The following is a 23,139-nucleotide window of genomic DNA, read 5'->3' as shown; positions in this document are numbered from 1 at the left end:
CACATGTAATTGGAATTTATAATGAAGTTTAGATCTATTTTATTGAATATGCAGTATGCCATGTGTGACCATCCAGGGTTTGAACCTGGTCTCCAGCACACCACAAGACTGTATTAGCATGCTGAGCTAAAGCCTGGGCAATAGCTTTGGAAGCAAGCAAAATGTTTTACATCTCAGGCAAGGACAAGGTTACTCATCACCCTGAAGTGCTTTTTTTGATTGGTATGATAAAAATTGGGTTTTGGTTCATTTAACCTATTATATTAAATTTGGCAGAAATCAAGTAACGAATTTGACAGATCAATGTGATTTTGGGATTTGAATGAAAGCTTCTAAATTGCTTTCAACACCCCGTGCGCAGGCACATTGCACAGCGGTGGGGGAAATATATTGCCAGCTGCCTATACATTAAATATTAGTTTATATTTACCAGTATATTATTTAATCACGTGGGTACCAACGGTGGCCTCACCTGTGATGATTCTGTATATCACTCTGTCTAACCAAAAGCTGAACGCAATTATCGCAGTTTTTCTCTACAGTTTGCATGACAAGGAGTTGTATTCATTTGTTTCCGATGTATAAATTATGCAAACGTTTGGGTCATTCTCTTGACAACCGGCAAAGTGATTTATGGGGCTAAACTCTGGGGGAGCGCGAGCTCGCTATCATCCAAAGTTGATTGAAGCACCACATGCAAATCATCATTTACGTTGGATTTACTTTTTACTCCGAAGGTAAGTATTATTTAACATGCATGGTCTATATTGAAGTGTCAGTGTGATCCTTTTAATGTCTAGATAATACGTAAGGCGGTCGTCATACTGCATATGATTTTTTGCACAGACTGAAAGTGTTGTATGCGAGTTTCACATTCACAGAACTGTTCGGATGATGTATTATTTTTGGTTTTATTTCTGAACATGGTGTAGCATGAATATGTTCGAACAACACCCATATTGCTGTTGATCGTGCATTATAACGATACGTGTAAATTTGTCATGGAAAATGCACAGTTCCTTTTGCCCGTGCCTGTCCTCACGAGTGACTTTATTCAGAGTATGAAACCATCCTGATTTACAGCTGTTGTCGGTTGACTTTTATGTTGTTTTTTTTCTGGGCAGGTTTTTACATGTAATGTGTCACATAAATCTGCGTTAACTTGGACTGTTCTTGCGCAAGTTCTCCCCTAAAGGCTTCTTCTACTTTTTGTCTTTTGTCCCTCTTCATAGGACTATGTGTTTAAATTACAAGTTTTGTTGGATGATATTCCATTCATCCAGCTCAATGTAACATCAATAGGTTTAGGCCACTACATGATACTCAAAATTAAATACCACCTTGCACACTCTTGCCTGCATTTTAGCTGGTCTAGGGTGTAATCATTAATCCAAACAGTTGCAAACAAGAGTTTCTATTGGACAAATTCAGGTAGGTTTATCTCTGTTTCATTCTGTTTGCTTACACCCATGTTTCATTCTGTTTGCTTACACCCCTGATCACCCACGCACACACAGTTCACTTTCATAGTAGGCTGATACAAACAGCGTTATCACTTTGCTCATTGTATAATTCCTTCTCGCATCTATGCCCTCTCCTCCTCTCACCTGTTACCCTTCACTTGTGGACTTCAGTGCACAACACAGCAGCAGTCTGTGACAAGGCGAAAAAACCTTCATACCACATAACCACTAACCACTAACCGCTACACACAGCCTAGATAATTGTCAATGTCATCATATTAGCTAACGTCATAGTCAACATAGCTACTAGAACTAACGCGTTAGTAATCCCGCTACAATCGTGCAGTACAGTGTACAGCAAGCAGTTCAGCAGTTACACTGGCGGGCCCCGTTGGAAATAAATGTATAAAACCAAAAGCATACCTTGACTTGGAAGAGTTCCAGTGTTGGATAGCAATTGCAAGTTAGGTAACATAAATAGCATTCCTTCATTTGTTAAAAACTGTTCAACTATTGTCGTTCTCTCTCTTTGTCAACTACTCACCACATTTTATTTAGGTTGGAGGACATCCTCCGGAAGTTGTCATAATTACTGTGTAAGTCTATGGAAGGGGGTGAGAACCATGAGCCTCCTAGGTTTTTGTATTGAAGCCAATGTACCCAGAGGAGGACAGAAAAAAGCTGTCCTCCGTCTACACAATGGTGCTACCCCAGAGAGTGCTGTTGAGGCTACTGTAGACCTTCATTGCAAAACAGTGTGTTTTAAATCAGTTATTTGATGACGTGAATATATTTAGTATAGTTTAATCTAAAAAGTATAACTTTTTTTAACGTGTTACTATATTTTTATTTTCATGAAATTCACTGAGTAGGATGGTCCTCCTCTGAGGAACCCTCACTGGTCTGTGTTCAAGCTGTGTGTTCTCTCTATATCTCCTTCAACTGAAGGAGAATAAGAGGAGTTTTCCCAGGGCATTGGCAATGGTCGGTCCTCTGAAGCTTGGCTATTCAGTCCACTGCAGCTTTATACAGGGAAATGGTTTGAGCCTCTTTCATTGTGACCCAACTTGACTGCTATGGGGTAATTGGGGAATCCAGGGATACTCAAACTCCCCGCTGTGCTGTGATGTTGGAGCCAGCGTTCAATGAATACATTTACAGCACAGCACACCAAACTGCTACATAGGAATTCATTTTCATCCAGTCCTGTCCTGCAAACTTCTATCATAGTTCACACGTTGGTATGCTCTCGCAGTTCCTTTCCTTGTCATTCATTCACAGCAAACACAGAAATCTGCACACAAACACTGTTACAGACTTTTCTCTTGATTGCATTTTTTGCAGTTGTTTCTCTTTGGGTGTGGCATACTGATTGGAATCATCCTTGTTGGTCAGGATGTGTTGCACCTGTGCTAGCACAGCTGATATGTAGGGGCTACTGGCCCATTGCTTCAGTTGGAAAAAGAGATGTTGGAAGAGCGACACCTCTGTTTAAGGTTGTTTAACAGAGCCTTTACCTTATTTGTTTCCCCCAATTTTGGTTTCACTAGCTAAGTTGGTGTGTTTTTTCTTCTTCTTCTTTTAGTTGGTCTGATATCAGAGAAATCCAGTTAGTATCCATGATGGGCATCTTTTTTTAAAACCAACTGTAGTTTCTTGGTGAGCACTCAGTAGGCCCTCCATGGATGCCTTTCAGAACCCATTTTAAAACCCCACCTGTTTCATTTCGGTTGTCAGTGGCTCATTTGTTAGTTAACTTTTTCTTTGGAGCAAAGTTTTTTTGGTTTCTTATTGGGGAATGTAACAAAATGGGGGCTTGTGTCCCAGGTTTGTTGTTGTCGCTCAAATCACTCTGAAACAAGGGAAGGTTGCATAAACACTAACAAAAAAAATCATGGGGTGGTTCTCAATATGCCTACTACCATGCTCCACTCATGCTCCAAGTGCATTCTCCGAGGATGTTTTTTTTGAGTACATTCTTGTGAGAACGAGAGTGTGGAGAACACATAAAACATTACATTTGAGAAGCACTCACGCTCCCCCTACTGTATTACGTCACGCTGCACCTCCCCAATCACTGAACCAAAACAAGATATACACAAAGCAAACATTTTACTTCATAATTATCAGCTAGCTACATTGCATTGCAAAACTATTCATCCCCCTTGGCGTTTTTCCTATTTTGTTGCATTACAACCTGTAATTTAAATGGATTTTTATCTGCATTTCATGTAATGGACAAAATAGTCCAAATTGGTGAAGTGAAATGAAAAAAATTACTTGTTTCAAAAAAATAAAAAAAGGAAAAGTGGTGCGTGCATATGTATTCACCCCTTTGCTATGAAGCCCCTAAATTAGATCTGGTGCAACCAATTACCTTCAGAAGTCACATAATTAGTTAGATTGCACACAGGTGGACTTTATTTAAGTATCACATGCTCTGTCACATGATCTCAGTGTATATACACACCTGTTCTGAAAGGCCCCAGAGTCTGCAACACCACTAAGCAAGGGGCACCACCAAGCAAGCGACACCATGAAGACCAAGGAGCTCTCCAAACAGGTCAGGGACAAAGTTGCGAAGTACAGATCAGGGTTGGGTTCTAAAAAAATATCAGAAACTTTGAACATCCTACGGAGCAGCAATAAATCCATTATTTAAAAAATGGAAAGAATATAGCACCACAACAAACCTGCCAAGAGGGCCACCCACCAAAACTCACAGAACAGGCAAGGAGGGCATTAATCAGAGAGGCAGCAAAGAGACCAAAGATAACCCTGAAGGCGCTGCAAAGCTCCACAGCAGAGATTGGAGTATCTGTCCATCGGACCACATCAAGCTGTACACTCCAAAGAGCTGGGCTTTACGGAAGAGTGGCCAGAAAAAAAGCCAATGCTTAAAGGAAAACAATAACACGTTTGGTGTTTGCCAAAAGGCATGTGGGAGACTCCCCAAACATATGGAAGAAGGGGTACTATAGTCAGATGAGACAAAAATTGAGCTTTTTGGCATCAAGGAAAATACTATGTATGGAGCAAACCCAACACCTCTCATCACCAAGTGAACACCATCCCCACAGTGAAGCATGGTGGTGGCAGCATCATGCTGTGGGGATGTTTTTCATCGGCAGGGACTGGGAAACTGGTCAGAATTTAAGGAATGATGGATGGTGCTAAATACAGGGACATTTGAGGGAAACCTGTTTCAGTCTTCCAGAGATTTGAGACTGGGATGGAGGTTCACCTTCCAGCAGGACAATGACCCAAAGCATACTGCTAAAGCAACACTCGAGTGTTTTAAGGGGAAACATTTAAATGTCTTGAAATGGCCTAGTCAAAGCCCACACCTCAATCCAATTGAGAATATGTGGTATGATTTAACCCTTTCATGCGTGAGTTCCAACTATCTCTAATGGTCGCCCCAGCGTGAGTTTTTTTTTATGCACGTGATGTTAGAATGTTCTCTGCATTCCAGAATGTGATTGGTACATAACAGTACATTTTATCCACGCTGCCCTCAAACTAAAGCACGCAGCCTGTTTATATTTATAGGCTGTTTCAACTTCAATTTCAAATGATTTTCGAACAAGTTTTTATTCTAAAAACAGTTTGAATTTAGGTGTGTTCCGCCTCCTCATTCATTCACATAAAAATAGTCATTTTTACTTTTGCGGACAATTACATTTTTGAGACATTTCTGACACGGACAAAATTCCCAAGCACTTCACAATTGTTTGTGCAGTTCACATCTGCAGACATTTGCTCATCTCCCATCAGAACAGGATCTGCAAACGTGTTCACATTTTCCATTTTCCATTCCACATTTCTATTGTAGCGTACTGTATGTATGGAGCATAATATATTTGTGTATATTCTTTATAACCGCGGACACGTGAGGTAACGTTACTCATTTTATAACCTTAATGGTGTTATAGTCAATCGTGCTTATGTAGCTACATTCTTCTATTAGCTCTGTAAAACAATGCTAATTGCATCAGAAGTATTATCTTGTGTTGTATTTTAAAGCTACATGGCCTTATGACTCCCAAGTGGTGCAGCGGTCAAAGGCACAGCACATCAGTGTAAGGCGTCACTACAGACTCCCAGGTTCAAATCCAGGCTGCGCTTCTATCAAAGTAAGTGCCTTATTACGTTATAATAGTTTCCATATGCCGTTTCTGCTGTAGCTCACTGTATGTATAGATCATAATATATTCCTTATAACCGTGGACACGTGAGGTAACGTTACACATTGTATAACCTTTATGGTGTTATAGTCAATCGTGCTTACATAGGTACATTCTATTAGCTCTGTAAAACAATGCTAGTTGTGTCAGAGAACTATTAGCTTGTGTTGTATTTTGAAGCTACCCTGGCCTTATGACTCCCAAGTGGCGCAGCTGTCTATGGCACTGCATCTCAGTGCAGGCGTCACTACAGACACTCTGGTTCAAATCCAGGCTGTATCACCACTGGCTGTGATTGGGAGTCCCATAGTGCAGCGCACAATTCTCCCAGCCTTGTCCGAGTTTGGCCGGTATACGCCATCATTATAAATAATAATTTGTTCTTAAATGACTTGCCTAGTTAAATAAATAAAAAATATGGCAATGGTTTGTTTATTTGGTCTATTCAGCATAGCTCTGTTCTGCCCTGCTTTGCCCCCGTTGTGGAGCTCAAAAGTTAGTTTCTTACTGTTATAACTCAAATCTGTGATTTTGTCAATGCAATAAACTATTTTTTTTATAGCAGTGTTTATTATGGTACTTAATTGTAGTATTGTTTTTTTTGCTATCACCTTATATTGTATTCTAATGAATAATTCCTCTTTATTCTGTACTTTCAGAAACCACAAACATTATTTGCCAATATCATAACTGGAGCTGGACATCTTTGGAGCTGACTGACTGATCACCACCAGCATCTTCAAAGGGACCTGGTACTTTGTCAGTGGACAAGGGAAATTCAAATTCAGGGTTCTCAATGGCTATAAGGTTGGGGGGCAGCTCCTCACTCACTGTCAGAATCTGATTCCTGACTTTCATACTCAGACTCATTGTCAGAATTTTAAAAAATCTCCAGAATTTCCACATTTGTGAGTTGTCTCCTTTTGAAAGACATTGCTAATGCTACAGCTTAACTCACTAGCTACATACATAAACAACACTTAATGACGCAGAGTGGGTGTCACGTGGTTGACTGCTGGCATGGCCACTTGTATCAATAAATCACTATCAGAAAATGTTTTGTGCTGCAATTATTTGTGTATTTACTGTTTTATTCACGTTTTCAATTCTAGGTGACAAATCATGCATTCGGATTCTTGCACAGATTGTAATGGGCACATTTATGTGTGTAAAATACTTTTTTGAAGGTTGTACTGATTATGATGAGCTAAGCTAATTCCAGCTGTGTCGGCATGTTTGTTGACATACAATGCATTCTGGGTTTCGCGTCTGTTTGACCGAAGATGTTATAACAATGAGGTGAGTAAGAGTACACTAATTATTTTGAGGACTTCCGGAAATTAATGGTGGGATGTGAACGATGGTAGATGACACACCCCTTCAACATGCATACTATAAACAGACCAAAACTCATCTCCTCTTCTCTTATCTTCGGTTTTTGTGAGGAAAAAATGGATGGCGGCGCGCTGAAACTAATCGTCGGTTTACTTTAAATTTCTATAAAGTGTTTTACCTAGTTATTTCGATCAATGGTGAGCTCACCCGTGATGTGATTAATTATACATAGTAATTGCTATTAGCTAATTCATATTGTAGTTTGTCAGCCGAGAGTTAGAAAATATGACTGCTTGTGTTGGGTCAATCTTTCCTCAGTTAGCACTAGGACAAATGTAGCCTACATTTTTCTGGTTAGGATGATTGTGTTATGTTATAAATACTTCTGTGAATATCTGAACATTGCATCCAAAAATAAACTGCTCACATTCTGGACATAACTTTGTAAGGACTGTGTTTGTGTAACTCGTTTCTGAAAAAAGTGTGGCCAGCTCAAATGCTGATTGTTGCGTCATTTGAAACTGGCCGTTCTAAAGGAGCATTCTAAAGGAGTGTTCTAAACACACGGGGTGTGATCATACACTTCAGGGACCACTGTAGAACGATCACACCCGTGTGATGGTACGTGTGGAAGGGTTAAAGATTGCTGTACACCAGTGGAACCCATCCAACTTGATGGAGCTGGAGTAGTTTTGCCCTTGAAGAATGGGCAAAAATCCCAGTGGCTAGATGTGCCAAGCTTAAAGAGACATACTCCAAGAGAGTTGCAGCTGTAATTGCTGCAAAGTATTGACTTGGTGGTGGTGGTGGTGAATAGTTATGCATTAACTCATCGTTGCATACTATTTAGCATGTACTGTTTAGTATGCAGCATGAAATGGCCGCAACACACTAGCGGCTCCTGATTGGCTGAGTAGGTGAGGCAGGGCTGAGTGCGGGTGGATTTTTCCATATTCAACAGAAATGCATTGCAGTAACCATTTCCAATTTGGAGTTATAGGCCTACTCAGGCTCGTTATAGGCAGACTATCACATTCAACCTATACCGTAGTAGACCATATAACCTATTTAAAAAGTACTGAGACAGGAACTGATAATTTGGTTCCATTTCAACATATTTATTAGTCAAAAGGCACTCGCACAGCTGAGATATCTTTGTTGCAGGTGCATGGTGACAGTTGAATAAGATGAGAAAAAAGAAGAAACCCACACACTGCTCTTGATAGTATCACAGCTCTTTAATAAGCATTAAGTATCAAGGCCTCAAGGCCTTCCCTCAGGTTGAGCGAGGGAAATAAATGTTTTTGTGAGTAACAAAACGTCTGTAAAACCACAATGAAAAGCAAGTTTTTAAATCAGGAAATAATTTAGTGCCATTAATTCATTTTCACATTTACAACAAAAATAATGTAAGACCTTTGAAATAATGTCTGGGTGAAAATCCCAAAACATTCTCTTTTGCTCAGAGTATTATTTAAATCACCTCCCTGTCTGATATCTTAAATTTCTCTGTGCCACAAAATCTAAAGGTAAAAATGGTCATTAAAATGTACTGCGACTGGATAATCCCTGTCATTATCCCATGTTAATTCATTCTCTGTTTGCGAGAACGAGAGGTTTTACCTACATAACACAGCCCACATGGACATTTTAATAATTTAGATAACATGGGTGGTGGAGCACGTAATAATGTAATTTATTTGGAACCGTTTTCCTGTATGTGGGTTGCCGAAATATTCACACTTCATCATATTGTTGCACTGTCTGCATCCATAGCTACCATTTGGGAGAGGGTGTAAAAGAGCCTGGCTGATTTTCTTTTGTAGCTGGCAGTTGGCATACAATAAGTGGTGGATTCTTAAATTCAGCTGGAAAAGCTGGGTCCGATGATTTAACATGGCAGTGTTTCTTGACAGCATCTCCCACTTTGCGCGAGTTGAAAGTATACAGTACCAGTCAAAAATTTGGACACCTACTTATTCCAGGGTTTTTCTTTATTTTTGACTATTTTCCACATTGTTGAATAATAGTGAAGACCTCAAACTATGAAATAACACATATGGAATCATGTAGTAACCAAAATAGTGTTAAACTAACCAAATATATTTTCTATTTTAGATTCTTCAAAGTGGCCACCTTTGTCTTGATGACAGCTTTGCACACTCTTGACATTCTTTCAACCGGCTTCATGAGGTACAGTGGTTCCTCCTTTAAAAATTGTGAGCTCATGCCACGGGATTTAGAGGTCACTTGTGGTTTAGTAAGGTACCCTGCGTCACCACTTCATTGCTCCAGACCAGCGGAAGGGGGAGTTAGATCACTGATTTTGCTTTTGGGTCCTACTGGGTCTCTAACAATGAATGGGCGACATAAACCTAAATAGAAACTGATAATTGTGCACGACTTCAGTATTACTTATGTCGTGTCTTTACTATCATTAACTGAAGATTGATAGTTTTTATCAAAGATTCTCTGTAATTAGTTACTGTGCAATCAACTGATTAATCATGTAACTAATTAACTAAGAAGTCAGGGCACCAAGGACAAATATTCAGATTAGTTTTCATTTCCTAAAATAACTTTTCAGATATTTTATCTGATCAATTAGTCTTCGAATTAATTAATTATTTACTGTACCTCACGTTAGTCTCATTCCAAATGTCATAAATTGTTGGTTATCTGCACGAACCCAGTCTTCACTGTGAGTCATCCATACATCAATTGTCTTAAATAATTTATTTATTACTAATTCACAGAAATGCATAAACAAACAAACAAACAAACAAGGGAAATGTAATGATAGGAAAATGCGCCCTAGTGGGCTAAACCGGCATGGCGGCTTGTTAAACAAAAAGGGGAAGTGGGGGTCGACTAAGAAGTCACTACAGAGTGATAATTATAACAATTAAAATGCGAATCCTTTACACATGAACGCTCACTCATTCGGGAACAATTGCAATCAATATATATATATTTACGCTCAGTGTGTCGTCTTGATCGCTGATGAAAAGTTTGTGTCTTTCGTAGAATTGTCCGTCTCTCTCCCTCTCTCTCTCTGTCTTGGTTAGAGGGGATAGTTCAAAGTGACATTTGTTATAGAATGGGTGTTTCGGGGGTTGTCGTTCTTCGCGTTCTATGATACCGAATTCCTAGCTGCAGACTAGTAATTAGTATCAAAGACTTGTTCTTATTCGGTCGGTATCGATAGTCTAAGAGTTTAACTACGTCAAATCAAATCAAATCAAATTTTATTTGTCACATACACATGGTTAGCAGATGTTAATGCGAGTGTAGCGAAATGCTTGTGCTTCTAGTTCCGACAATGCAGTAATAACGAACAAGTAATCTAACTAACAATTCCAAAAAAACTACTGTCTTACACTGTGTAAGGGGATAAAGAATATGTACATAAGGATATATGAATGAGTGATGGTACAGAGCAGCATAGGCAAGATACAGTAGATGATATCGAGTACAGTATATACATATGAGATGAGTATGTAAACCAAGTGGCATAGTTAAAGTGGCTAGTGATACATTTTTTTAAATATTTTTATTTATTTCACCTTTATTTAACCAGGTAGGCCAGTTGAGAACAAGTTCTCATTTGCAACTGCGACCTGGCCAAGATAAAGCATAGCAGTGTGAGCAGACAACACAGAGTTACACATGGAATAAACAATTAACAAGTCAATAACACAGTAAAAAACAAAGGGGGAGTCTATATACAATGTGTGCAAAAGGCATGAGGAGGTAGGCGAATAATTACAATTTTGCAGATTAACACTGGAGTGAACCAATTACCTTCAGAAGTCACATAATTAGTTAGATTGCACACAGGTGGACTTTATTTAAGTATCACATGCTCTGTCACATGATCTCAGTGTATATACACACCTGTTCTGAAAGGCCCCAGAGTCTGCAACACCACTAAGCAAGGGGCACCACCAAGCAAGCGACACCATGAAGACCAAGGAGCTCTCCAAACAGGTCAGGGACAAAGTTGCGAAGTACAGATCAGGGTTGGGTTCTAAAAAATATCAGAAACTTTGAACATCCTACGGAGCAGCAATAAATCCATTATTTAAAAAATGGAAAGAATATAGCACCACAACAAACCTGCCAAGAGGGCCACCCACCAAAACTCACAGAACAGGCAAGGAGGGCATTAATCAGAGAGGCAGCAAAGAGACCAAAGATAACCCTGAAGGCGCTGCAAAGCTCCACAGCAGAGATTGGAGTATCTGTCCATCGGACCACATCAAGCTGTACACTCCAAAGAGCTGGGCTTTACGGAAGAGTGGCCAGAAAAAGCCAATGCTTAAAGGAAAACAATAACACGTTTGGTGTTTGCCAAAGGCATGTGGGAGACTCCCCAAACATATGGAAGAAGGGGTACTATAGTCAGATGAGACAAAAATTGAGCTTTTTGGCATCAAGGAAAATACTATGTATGGAGCAAACCCAACACCTCTCATCACCAAGTGAACACCATCCCCACAGTGAAGCATGGTGGTGGCAGCATCATGCTGTGGGGATGTTTTTCATCGGCAGGGACTGGGAAACTGGTCAGAATTTAAGGAATGATGGATGGTGCTAAATACAGGGACATTTGAGGGAAACCTGTTTCAGTCTTCCAGAGATTTGAGACTGGGATGGAGGTTCACCTTCCAGCAGGACAATGACCCAAAGCATACTGCTAAAGCAACACTCGAGTGTTTTAAGGGGAAACATTTAAATGTCTTGAAATGGCCTAGTCAAAGCCCACACCTCAATCCAATTGAGAATATGTGGTATGATTTAACCCTTTCATGCGTGAGTTCCAACTATCTCTAATGGTCGCCCCAGCGTGAGTTTTTTTTTATGCACGTGATGTTAGAATGTTCTCTGCATTCCAGAATGTGATTGGTACATAACAGTACATTTTATCCACGCTGCCCTCAAACTAAAGCACGCAGCCTGTTTATATTTATAGGCTGTTTCAACTTCAATTTCAAATGATTTTCGAACAAGTTTTTATTCTAAAAACAGTTTGAATTTAGGTGTGTTCCGCCTCCTCATTCATTCACATAAAAATAGTCATTTTACTTTTGCGGACAATTACATTTTTGAGACATTTCTGACACGGACAAAATTCCCAAGCACTTCACAATTGTTTGTGCAGTTCACATCTGCAGACATTTGCTCATCTCCCATCAGAACAGGATCTGCAAACGTGTTCACATTTTCCATTTTCCATTCCACATTTCTATTGTAGCGTACTGTATGTATGGAGCATAATATATTTGTGTATATTCTTTATAACCGCGGACACGTGAGGTAACGTTACTCATTTTATAACCTTAATGGTGTTATAGTCAATCGTGCTTATGTAGCTACATTCTTCTATTAGCTCTGTAAAACAATGCTAATTGCATCAGAAGTATTATCTTGTGTTGTATTTTAAAGCTACATGGCCTTATGACTCCCAAGTGGTGCAGCGGTCAAAGGCACAGCACATCAGTGTAAGGCGTCACTACAGACTCCCAGGTTCAAATCCAGGCTGCGCTTCTATCAAAGTAAGTGCCTTATTACGTTATAATAGTTTCCATATGCCGTTTCTGCTGTAGCTCACTGTATGTATAGATCATAATATATTCCTTATAACCGCGGACACGTGAGGTAACGTTACACATTGTATAACCTTTATGGTGTTATAGTCAATCGTGCTTACATAGGTACATTCTATTAGCTCTGTAAAACAATGCTAGTTGTGTCAGAGAACTATTAGCTTGTGTTGTATTTTGAAGCTACCCTGGCCTTATGACTCCCAAGTGGCGCAGCTGTCTATGGCACTGCATCTCAGTGCAGGCGTCACTACAGACACTCTGGTTCAAATCCAGGCTGTATCACCACTGGCTGTGATTGGGAGTCCCATAGTGCAGCGCACAATTCTCCCAGCGTTGTCTGAGTTTGGCCAGTATACGCCATCATTATAAATAATAATTTGTTCTTAAATGACTTGCCTAGTTAAATAAATAAAAAATATGGCAATGGTTTGTTTATTTGGTCTATTCAGCATAGCTCTGTTCTGCCCTGCTTTGCCCCCGTTGTGGAGCTCAAAAGTTAGTTTCTTACTGTTATAACTCAAATCTGTGATTTTGTCAATGCAATAAACTATTTTTTTTATAGCAGTGTTTATTATGGTACTTAATTGTAGTATTGTTTTTTTTGCTATCACCTTATATTGTATTCTAATGAATAATTCCTCTTTATTCTGTACTTTCAGAAACCACAAACATTATTTGCCAATATCATAACTGGAGCTGGACATCTTTGGAGCTGACTGACTGATCACCACCAGCATCTTCAAAGGGACCTGGTACTTTGTCAGTGGACAAGGGAAATTCAAATTCAGGGTTCTCAATGGCTATAAGGTTGGGGGGCAGCTCCTCACTCACTGTCAGAATCTGATTCCTGACTTTCATACTCAGACTCATTGTCAGAATTTTAAAAAATCTCCAGAATTTCCACATTTGTGAGTTGTCTCCTTTTGAAAGACATTGCTAATGCTACAGCTTAACTCACTAGCTACATACATAAACAACACTTAATGACGCAGAGTGGGTGTCACGTGGTTGACTGCTGGCATGGCCACTTGTATCAATAAATCACTATCAGAAAATGTTTTGTGCTGCAATTATTTGTGTATTTACTGTTTTATTCACGTTTTCAATTCTAGGTGACAAATCATGCATTCGGATTCTTGCACAGATTGTAATGGGCACATTTATGTGTGTAAAATACTTTTTTGAAGGTTGTACTGATTATGATGAGCTAAGCTAATTCCAGCTGTGTCGGCATGTTTGTTGACATACAATGCATTCTGGGTTTCGCGTCTGTTTGACCGAAGATGTTATAACAATGAGGTGAGTAAGAGTACACTAATTATTTTGAGGACTTCCGGAAATTAATGGTGGGATGTGAACGATGGTAGATGACACACCCCTTCAACATGCATACTATAAACAGACCAAAACTCATCTCCTCTTCTCTTATCTTCGGTTTTTGTGAGGAAAAAATGGATGGCGGCGCGCTGAAACTAATCGTCGGTTTACTTTAAATTTCTATAAAGTGTTTTACCTAGTTATTTCGATCAATGGTGAGCTCACCCGTGATGTGATTAATTATACATAGTAATTGCTATTAGCTAATTCATATTGTAGTTTGTCAGCCGAGAGTTAGAAAATATGACTGCTTGTGTTGGGTCAATCTTTCCTCAGTTAGCACTAGGACAAATGTAGCCTACATTTTTCTGGTTAGGATGATTGTGTTATGTTATAAATACTTCTGTGAATATCTGAACATTGCATCCAAAAATAAACTGCTCACATTCTGGACATAACTTTGTAAGGACTGTGTTTGTGTAACTCGTTTCTGAAAAAGTGTGGCCAGCTCAAATGCTGATTGTTGCGTCATTTGAAACTGGCCGTTCTAAAGGAGCATTCTAAAGGAGTGTTCTAAACACACGGGGTGTGATCATACACTTCAGGGACCACTGTAGAACGATCACACCCGTGTGATGGTACGTGTGGAAGGGTTAAAGATTGCTGTACACCAGTGGAACCCATCCAACTTGATGGAGCTGGAGTAGTTTTGCCCTTGAAGAATGGGCAAAAATCCCAGTGGCTAGATGTGCCAAGCTTAAAGAGACATACTCCAAGAGAGTTGCAGCTGTAATTGCTGCAAAGTATTGACTTGGTGGTGGTGGTGGTGAATAGTTATGCATTAACTCATCGTTGCATACTATTTAGCATGTACTGTTTAGTATGCAGCATGAAATGGCCGCAACACACTAGCGGCTCCTGATTGGCTGAGTAGGTGAGGCAGGGCTGAGTGCGGGTGGATTTTTCCATATTCAACAGAAATGCATTGCAGTAACCATTTCCAATTTGGAGTTATAGGCCTACTCAGGCTCGTTATAGGCAGACTATCACATTCAACCTATACCGTAGTAGACCATATAACCTATTTAAAAAGTACTGAGACAGGAACTGATAATTTGGTTCCATTTCAACATATTTATTAGTCAAAAGGCACTCGCACAGCTGAGATATCTTTGTTGCAGGTGCATGGTGACAGTTGAATAAGATGAGAAAAAAGAAGAAACCCACACACTGCTCTTGATAGTATCACAGCTCTTTAATAAGCATTAAGTATCGGCCTCAAGGCCTTCCTCAGAGCTTTTGTGAGTAAAAGAAAAAAAGTTGCAGACAGCTCCACCCACATCCGTTCCATGCATCGAATGAGGTTGTAGTCGAGGGAAATAAATGTTACCAAATATAACAATGCATTTCATAAATATTGTAATAAAGTGTGTACATAAAACATAACAAACACGTCTGTAAAACCACAATGAGGACATCGACCGACCAAGCAAGTTTTCATAAATCATTGGGTACAGTGCAAGAAAAACGTCTGAGTAATCTGAAATGGTGCCATTAATTCATTTTCACATTTACAACAAAACATACATAGACATTTCATTATTAAGACCTTTAGGAAATAATGTCTGGAGGGTGAAAATCCCAAAACATTCTCTTTTGCTCAGAGTATTATTTAAATCACCTCCCCTGTCTGATATCTTAAATTTCTCTGTGCCACAAAATCTAAAGGTAAAAATGGTCATTAAAATGTACTGCGACTGGATAATCCCTGTCATTATCCCATGTTAATTCATTCTCTGTTTGCGAGAACGAGAGGTTTTACCTACATAACACAGCCCACATGGACATTTTAATAATGTAGATAACATGGGTGGTGGAGCACGTAATAATGTAATTTATTTGGAACCGTTTTCCTGTATGTGGGTTGCCGAAATATTCACACTTCATCATATTGTTGCACTGTCTGCATCCATAGCTACCATTTGGGAGAGGGTGTAAAAGAGCCTGGCTGATTTTCTTTTGTAGCTGGCAGTTGGCATACAATAAGTGGTGGATTCTTAAATTCAGCTGGAAAAGCTGGGTCCGATGATTTAACATGGCAGTGTTTCTTGACAGCATCTCCCACTTTGCGCGAGTTGAAAGTATACAGTACCAGTCAAAAATTTGGACACCTACTTATTCCAGGGTTTTCTTTATTTTTGACTATTTTCCACATTGTTGAATAATAGTGAAGACCTCAAACTATGAAATAACACATATGGAATCATGTAGTAACCAAAATAGTGTTAAACTAACCAAATATATTTTCTATTTTAGATTCTTCAAAGTGGCCACCTTTGTCTTGATGACAGCTTTGCACACTCTTGACATTCTTTCAACCGGCTTCATGAGGTACAGTGGTTCCTCCTTTAAAAATTGTGAGCTCATGCCACGGGATTTAGAGGTCACTTGTGGTTTAGTAAGGTACCCTGCGTCACCACTTCATTGCTCCAGACCAGCGGAAGGGGGAGTTAGATCACTGATTTTGCTTTTGGGTCCTACTGGGTCTCTAACAATGAATGGGCGACATAAACCTAAATAGAAACTGATAATTGTGCACGACTTCAGTATTACTTATGTCGTGTCTTTACTATCATTAACTGAAGATTGATAGTTTTTATCAAAGATTCTCTGTAATTAGTTACTGTGCAATCAACTGATTAATCATGTAACTAATTAACTAAGAAGTCAGGGCACCAAGGACAAATATTCAGATTACAGTTTTCATTTCCTAAAATAACTTTTCAGATATTTTATCTGATCAATTAGTCTTCGAATTAATTAATTATTTACTGTACCTCACGTTAGTCTCATTCCAAATGTCATAAATTGTTGGTTATCTGCACGAACCCAGTCTTCACTGTGAGTCATCCATACATCAATTGTCTTAAATAATTTATTTATTACTAATTCACAGAAATGCATAAACAAACAAACAAACAAACAAACAAGGGAAATGTAATGATAGGAAAATGCTCCCTAGTGGGCTAAACCGGCATGGCGGCTTGTTAAACAAAAGGGGAAGTGGGGGTCGACTAAGAAGTCACTACAGAGTGATAATTATAACAATTAAAATGCGAATCCTTTACACATGAACGCTCACTCATTCGGGAACAATTGCAATCAATATATATATATTTACGCTCAGTGTGTCGTCTTGATCGCTGATGAAAAGTTTGTGTCTTTCGTAGAATTGTCCGTCTCTCTCCCCTCTCTCTCTGTCTTGGTTAGAGGGGATAGTTCAAAGTGACATTTGTTATAGAATGGGTGTTTCGGGGTTGTCGTTCTTCGCGTTCTATGATACCGAATTCCTAGCTGCAGACTAGTAATTAGTATCAAAGACTTGTTCTTATTCGGTCGGTATCGATAGTCTAAGAGTTTAACTACGTCAAATCAAATCAAATCAAATTTTATTTGTCACATACACATGGTTAGCAGATGTTAATGTGAGTGTAGCGAAATGCTTGTGCTTCTAGTTCCGACAATGCAGTAATAACGAACAAGTAATCTAACTAACAATTCCAAAAAAACTACTGTCTTACACTGTGTATAAGGGGATAAAGAATATGTACATAAGGATATATGAATGAGTGATGGTACAGAGCAGCATAGGCAAGATACAGTAGATGATATCGAGTACAGTATATACATATGAGATGAGTATGTAAACCAAGTGGCATAGTTAAAGTGGCTAGTGATACATTTTTTTAAATATTTTTTATTTATTTCACCTTTATTTAACCAGGTAGGCCAGTTGAGAACAAGTTCTCATTTGCAACTGCGACCTGGCCAAGATAAAGCATAGCAGTGTGAGCAGACAACACAGAGTTACACATGGAATAAACAATTAACAAGTCAATAACACAGTAAAAAACAAAGGGGGAGTCTATATACAATGTGTGCAAAAGGCATGAGGAGGTAGGCGAATAATTACAATTTTGCAGATTAACACTGGAGTGAACCAATTACCTTCAGAAGTCACATAATTAGTTAGATTGCACACAGGTGGACTTTATTTAAGTATCACATGCTCTGTCACATGATCTCAGTGTATATACACACCTGTTCTGAAAGGCCCCAGAGTCTGCAACACCACTAAGCAAGGGGCACCACCAAGCAAGCGACACCATGAAGACCAAGGAGCTCTCCAAACAGGTCAGGGACAAAGTTGCGAAGTACAGATCAGGGTTGGGTTCTAAAAAAATATCAGAAACTTTGAACATCCTACGGAGCAGCAATAAATCCATTATTTAAAAAATGGAAAGAATATAGCACCACAACAAACCTGCCAAGAGGGCCACCCACCAAAACTCACAGAACAGGCAAGGAGGGCATTAATCAGAGAGGCAGCAAAGAGACCAAAGATAACCCTGAAGGCGCTGCAAAGCTCCACAGCAGAGATTGGAGTATCTGTCCATCGGACCACATCAAGCTGTACACTCCAAAGAGCTGGGCTTTACGGAAGAGTGGCCAGAAAAAAGCCAATGCTTAAAGGAAAACAATAACACGTTTGGTGTTTGCCAAAAGGCATGTGGGAGACTCCCCAAACATATGGAAGAAGGGGTACTATAGTCAGATGAGACAAAAATTGAGCTTTTTGGCATCAAGGAAAATACTATGTATGGAGCAAACCCAACACCTCTCATCACCAAGTGAACACCATCCCCACAGTGAAGCATGGTGGTGGCAGCATCATGCTGTGGGGATGTTTTTCATCGGCAGGGACTGGGAAACTGGTCAGAATTTAAGGAATGATGGATGGTGCTAAATACAGGGACATTTGAGGGAAACCTGTTTCAGTCTTCCAGAGATTTGAGACTGGGATGGAGGTTCACCTTCCAGCAGGACAATGACCCAAAGCATACTGCTAAAGCAACACTCGAGTGTTTTAAGGGGAAACATTTAAATGTCTTGAAATGGCCTAGTCAAAGCCCACACCTCAATCCAATTGAGAATATGTGGTATGATTTAACCCTTTCATGCGTGAGTTCCAACTATCTCTAATGGTCGCCCCAGCGTGAGTTTTTTTTTTTTTTATGCACGTGATGTTAGAATGTTCTCTGCATTCCAGAATGTGATTGGTACATAACAGTACATTTTATCCACGCTGCCCTCAAACTAAAGCACGCAGCCTGTTTATATTTATAGGCTGTTTCAACTTCAATTTCAAATGATTTTCGAACAAGTTTTTATTCTAAAAACAGTTTGAATTTAGGTGTGTTCCGCCTCCTCATTCATTCACATAAAAATAGTCATTTTTACTTTTGCGGACAATTACATTTTTGAGACATTTCTGACACGGACAAAATTCCCAAGCACTTCACAATTGTTTGTGCAGTTCACATCTGCAGACATTTGCTCATCTCCCATCAGAACAGGATCTGCAAACGTGTTCACATTTTCCATTTTCCATTCCACATTTCTATTGTAGCGTACTGTATGTATGGAGCATAATATATTTGTGTATATTCTTTATAACCGCGGACACGTGAGGTAACGTTACTCATTTTATAACCTTAATGGTGTTATAGTCAATCGTGCTTATGTAGCTACATTCTTCTATTAGCTCTGTAAAACAATGCTAATTGCATCAGAAGTATTATCTTGTGTTGTATTTTAAAGCTACATGGCCTTATGACTCCCAAGTGGTGCAGCGGTCAAAGGCACAGCACATCAGTGTAAGGCGTCACTACAGACTCCCAGGTTCAAATCCAGGCTGCGCTTCTATCAAAGTAAGTGCCTTATTACGTTATAATAGTTTCCATATGCCGTTTCTGCTGTAGCTCACTGTATGTATAGATCATAATATATTCCTTATAACCGCGGACACGTGAGGTAACGTTACACATTGTATAACCTTTATGGTGTTATAGTCAATCGTGCTTACATAGGTACATTCTATTAGCTCTGTAAAACAATGCTAGTTGTGTCAGAGAACTATTAGCTTGTGTTGTATTTTGAAGCTACCCTGGCCTTATGACTCCCAAGTGGCGCAGCTGTCTATGGCACTGCATCTCAGTGCAGGCGTCACTACAGACACTCTGGTTCAAATCCAGGCTGTATCACCACTGGCTGTGATTGGGAGTCCCATAGTGCAGCGCACAATTCTCCCAGCGTTGTCTGAGTTTGGCCAGTATACGCCATCATTATAAATAATAATTTGTTCTTAAATGACTTGCCTAGTTAAATAAATAAAAAATATGGCAATGGTTTGTTTATTTGGTCTATTCAGCATAGCTCTGTTCTGCCCTGCTTTGCCCCCGTTGTGGAGCTCAAAAGTTAGTTTCTTACTGTTATAACTCAAATCTGTGATTTTGTCAATGCAATAAACTATTTTTTTATAGCAGTGTTTATTATGTTACTTAATTGTAGTATTGTTTTTTGCTATCACCTTATATTGTATTCTAATGAATAATTCCTCTTTATTCTGTACTTTCAGAAACCACAAACATTATTTGCCAATATCATAACTGGAGCTGGACATCTTTGGAGCTGACTGACTGATCACCACCAGCATCTTCAAAGGGACCTGGTACTTTGTCAGTGGACAAGGGAAATTCAAATTCAGGGTTCTCAATGGCTATAAGGTTGGGGGGCAGCTCCTCACTCACTGTCAGAATCTGATTCCTGACTTTCATACTCAGACTCATTGTCAGAATTTTAAAAAATCTCCAGAATTTCCACATTTGTGAGTTGTCTCCTTTTGAAAGACATTGCTAATGCTACAGCTTAACTCACTAGCTACATACATAAACAACACTTAATGACGCAGAGTGGGTGTCACGTGGTTGACTGCTGGCATGGCCACTTGTATCAATAAATCACTATCAGAAAATGTTTTGTGCTGCAATTATTTGTGTATTTACTGTTTTATTCACGTTTTCAATTCTAGGTGACAAATCATGCATTCGGATTCTTGCACAGATTGTAATGGGCACATTTATGTGTGTAAAATACTTTTTTGAAGGTTGTACTGATTATGATGAGCTAAGCTAATTCCAGCTGTGTCGGCATGTTTGTTGACATACAATGCATTCTGGGTTTCGCGTCTGTTTGACCGAAGATGTTATAACAATGAGGTGAGTAAGAGTACACTAATTATTTTGAGGACTTCCGGAAATTAATGGTGGGATGTGAACGATGGTAGATGACACACCCCTTCAACATGCATACTATAAACAGACCAAAACTCATCTCCTCTTCTCTTATCTTCGGTTTTGTGAGGAAAAAATGGATGGCGGCGCGCTGAAACTAATCGTCGGTTTACTTTAAATTTCTATAAAGTGTTTTACCTAGTTATTTCGATCAATGGTGAGCTCACCCGTGATGTGATTAATTATACATAGTAATTGCTATTAGCTAATTCATATTGTAGTTTGTCAGCCGAGAGTTAGAAAATATGACTGCTTGTGTTGGGTCAATCTTTCCTCAGTTAGCACTAGGACAAATGTAGCCTACATTTTTCTGGTTAGGATGATTGTGTTATGTTATAAATACTTCTGTGAATATCTGAACATTGCATCCAAAAATAAACTGCTCACATTCTGGACATAACTTTGTAAGGACTGTGTTTGTGTAACTCGTTTCTGAAAAAGTGTGGCCAGCTCAAATGCTGATTGTTGCGTCATTTGAAACTGGCCGTTCTAAAGGAGCATTCTAAAGGAGTGTTCTAAACACACGGGGTGTGATCATACACTTCAGGGACCACTGTAGAACGATCACACCCGTGTGATGGTACGTGTGGAAGGGTTAAAGATTGCTGTACACCAGTGGAACCCATCCAACTTGATGGAGCTGGAGTAGTTTTGCCCTTGAAGAATGGGCAAAAATCCCAGTGGCTAGATGTGCCAAGCTTAAAGAGACATACTCCAAGAGAGTTGCAGCTGTAATTGCTGCAAAGTATTGACTTGGTGGTGGTGGTGGTGAATAGTTATGCATTAACTCATCGTTGCATACTATTTAGCATGTACTGTTTAGTATGCAGCATGAAATGGCCGCAACACACTAGCGGCTCCTGATTGGCTGAGTAGGTGAGGCAGGGCTGAGTGCGGGTGGATTTTTCCATATTCAACAGAAATGCATTGCAGTAACCATTTCCAATTTGGAGTTATAGGCCTACTCAGGCTCGTTATAGGCAGACTATCACATTCAACCTATACCGTAGTAGACCATATAACCTATTTAAAAAGTACTGAGACAGGAACTGATAATTTGGTTCCATTTCAACATATTTATTAGTCAAAAGGCACTCGCACAGCTGAGATATCTTTGTTGCAGGTGCATGGTGACAGTTGAATAAGATGAGAAAAAAGAAGAAACCCACACACTGCTCTTGATAGTATCACAGCTCTTTAATAAGCATTAAGTATCGGCCTCAAGGCCTTCCTCAGAGCTTTTGTGAGTAAAAGAAAAAAGTTGCAGGAAATAATTTAGGAAATAATGTATGGAGGGTGAAAATCCCAAAACATTCTCTTTTGCTCAGAGTATTATTTAAATCACCTCCCTGTCTGATATCTTAAATTTCTCTGTGCCACAAAATCTAAAGGTAAAAATGGTCATTAAAATGTACTGCGACTGGATAATCCCTGTCATTATCCCATGTTAATTCATTCTCTGTTTGCGAGAACGAGAGGTTTTACCTACATAACACAGCCCACATGGACATTTTAATAATGTAGATAACATGGGTGGTGGAGCACGTAATAATGTAATTTATTTGGAACCGTTTTCCTGTATGTGGGTTGCCGAAATATTCACACTTCATCATATTGTTGCACTGTCTGCATCCATAGCTACCATTTGGGAGAGGGTGTAAAAGAGCCTGGCTGATTTTCTTTTGTAGCTGGCAGTTGGCATACAATAAGTGGTGGATTCTTAAATTCAGCTGGAAAAGCTGGGTCCGATGATTTAACATGGCAGTGTTTCTTGACAGCATCTCCCACTTTGCGCGAGTTGAAAGTATACAGTACCAGTCAAAAATTTGGACACCTACTTATTCCAGGGTTTTTCTTTATTTTTGACTATTTTCCACATTGTTGAATAATAGTGAAGACCTCAAACTATGAAATAACACATATGGAATCATGTAGTAACCAAAATAGTGTTAAACTAACCAAATATATTTTCTATTTTAGATTCTTCAAAGTGGCCACCTTTGTCTTGATGACAGCTTTGCACACTCTTGACATT

General features: G+C 39.3%; 1 protein-coding gene across 1 annotated transcript in view; it reads left to right on the top strand.

Annotated features, from left to right (window-relative positions):
• Positions 1–531: 531 nt before the first annotated feature.
• chl1a (cell adhesion molecule L1-like a) overlaps positions 532–23,139 on the top strand; it is a 147,629-nt gene continuing 125,021 nt past the window's right edge. Inside the window, exon 1 of the mRNA XM_024375645.2 lies at positions 532–737. The gene's annotated coding sequence lies outside the window, so the exon portion shown is untranslated. The remainder of the gene's footprint in view (positions 738–23,139) is intronic.

The sequence above is a fragment of the Oncorhynchus tshawytscha genome, linkage group LG16 (genome assembly GCF_018296145.1).
Source record: "Oncorhynchus tshawytscha isolate Ot180627B linkage group LG16, Otsh_v2.0, whole genome shotgun sequence".
NCBI lineage: Eukaryota > Metazoa > Chordata > Actinopteri > Salmoniformes > Salmonidae > Oncorhynchus > Oncorhynchus tshawytscha.
The sequence above is the reverse complement of the archived record's forward strand: the minus strand, read 5'-3'. Positions and strand labels throughout refer to the sequence as shown.